Below are 2,420 nucleotides of genomic sequence, written 5' to 3'. Positions count from 1 at the left end.
AAATATAAATAATACATTAATTAAATTAAAAAGGTAAAGAATTAACCAAAGATAGAATATGGTGATGGCCGGCCGGCGGAGCAGGGCGGCGCGGTAGAGGAGACAGGGCGGCGGCGGTCAATTGCAGCCCGGTGGTTGTCGCAGCTGGCTTGCATAGGAGGAGGAGGAGAAAGAAAGAACGAGGAGGAAAGAGAAGTGTTGGCAGCATGGGCCGCGACGGTGGCCGAATAAAAACGGTGCAGATGGTCGGCGCGGTGGCGAGGTGGCAACGACTGATGGTGGTGTGGCTGCAAACTAAGCCAGCGAGTGAGGAAGAGATATAAACCGAACAGAGAAAGAAAGAAGGACAAAGTAAAAGAGAAGGAGGAAGGAGGAGTTACCGGGGCAAGGGAGGACCGCGGTCAAGCGACGGTGGTCCGGCTACGTCCGGCGTGGCGGCTGGCCGGCGGCTGTGCAAGGAGAAGCAAGGTCCTGGTTCACGTGAATGGAATAGAGGAGAGGGTTTTGGTTTTTTTTGTTTTCACGTGAAGTTGAGGGAGAGGGAAATATGGGTTATTTGTTTTGGGCTTGTCAATTTGGGCTAGGATTAGATTGTGTTTTAATATTTGAATCCAAAATCGATTAGGATTGTTTTTCAAATTCAAACGTGTTTTCTTAATTCAAATTATTTTAAACATAAAATTCTAAAATTATTTTTAATTTCATAAATTGTTAAATATTTAAAATGTAATTAACTAGAATAAAATACGTTAATTATATATTTATTATTAAAATTCGTAAATTCTATTAAAATATAAACAACTAACGTTAAAATATATTAATAAAATTTATAAATTTATGGGGGATTACAATCTACCCCTCTTAAAAGAAGTTTCGTCCCGAAACTTGACACGAAAATTCACTCATTTCTCAAAAGTTTTCAACTTATTTTTACTGTAGAAGTACTGGTGCCACTATTGTGCACTCTTTTGCCAACTTAGAGTTGCTTGTGTTACTCATGAACACCTCTTTCTTATGCGGAGAATCTGTTTGCTTTACATCAACATGTATAAGTTATAAAATTGGCCATAAAATGCATAAAATCACCATAAAAATAGGTAAAAAGCGCGAATTTCTATCGCATTCTACCCCCCTTAAAGAAAACGAGTTACGCCCTCGTAACTCATCTCAGGGAATAACTTTGGATATTTCTCCTTCAACGAATTTTGTTCCAAATACAATATTTTCACGAAAATCATTCCAGCAAGTGGGACTGCTACACTTTCTTCCATATAATGCCTCAAAAGGTGTCATCTCAATGCTTGCATAATCACTATTGTTGCACAAAAATTCAATCACATCTAGATGGTCTTCCCAATTACCCTTAAAGTCAATAACACAGGCTCTCAACATATATTTCGTTATTATTCTCAATTGTCTATCGGTTGTAGGGTGGAAAGCAATACCCATTATCAATGTCGTCCCCAATATTCACTAGACCTTTTTGCCAAAATCTCAGACTTTTATGGTCGATAAGGATCTTACATGTTTTCATATAAAGGTAATATCTCCAAATCTTCAAAACGAACACAATAAAAGTTGGCTCTAGGTCATGGGTAGGGTAATTAGCCTCATAAGGTTTCAATTGACACGACAACAGGTGCGGAGGTCAAACGCTCCTTTAAAATCTGGAAAGCTTCTTCACATTTCTTACTCCACTTGAATTTCGATTCCTTTTTCAACAAGTTGGTCACTAGTTTTGCTTTCTTCGAAAAGTCTTTCACGACCTCCTATAATAGTCAGCTAGGCATAGAAAACTTCAGATATCCTACACGTTCTTGGAATAGGTCACTCACTCACAGCTTGGATCTCACGTAGGATCTAAAGAAACTCCTTCTGCTCAACTTTCCCTTTCTACTGAACCTCATTACGCCTATCATGGATGTATAATTCTTGGGCTTAACTCTTAGCTCTTTCACCAATTCATATATTCCCCATCTTTTCAAGACAACAAATGATTTCTAACGATCCTGGACCACTCGAATCATCTCTTAAATTTATTCCCTTACGTAACGTAGTTTTCAATCAATTTAGTCCTCAAACGTCTTTCCCGTCGGTGTCACTTCTACACACATGACTTCAAGATTTGTATACTTCATTTAATTAAACTAGATTCTTTTTAAGCGTCTCCAAAGTAATCCTCAAGTGTTTGTCATGCTCTTTCTCATTCTTTGAATAGATCATGATACCATCAATGAATACAACGACGAACTTATCTAGGAATTCGTGGAAAATCCTATTCATCAAATCCATAAATATGGCAAGTGCATTGGTTAACCCAAAAGGCATTACTATAAACTCACAATGACCATAACCAGTTCTAAATAAGGTCTTAGTTATATCCTTATCATCTATCCTCAATTGGTGATACTCCAAACACA

The sequence above is a fragment of the Spinacia oleracea genome, chromosome 1 (genome assembly GCF_020520425.1).
Source record: "Spinacia oleracea cultivar Varoflay chromosome 1, BTI_SOV_V1, whole genome shotgun sequence".
Lineage (NCBI taxonomy): Eukaryota > Viridiplantae > Streptophyta > Magnoliopsida > Caryophyllales > Amaranthaceae > Spinacia > Spinacia oleracea.
This window is presented reverse-complemented; position numbering follows the sequence as displayed.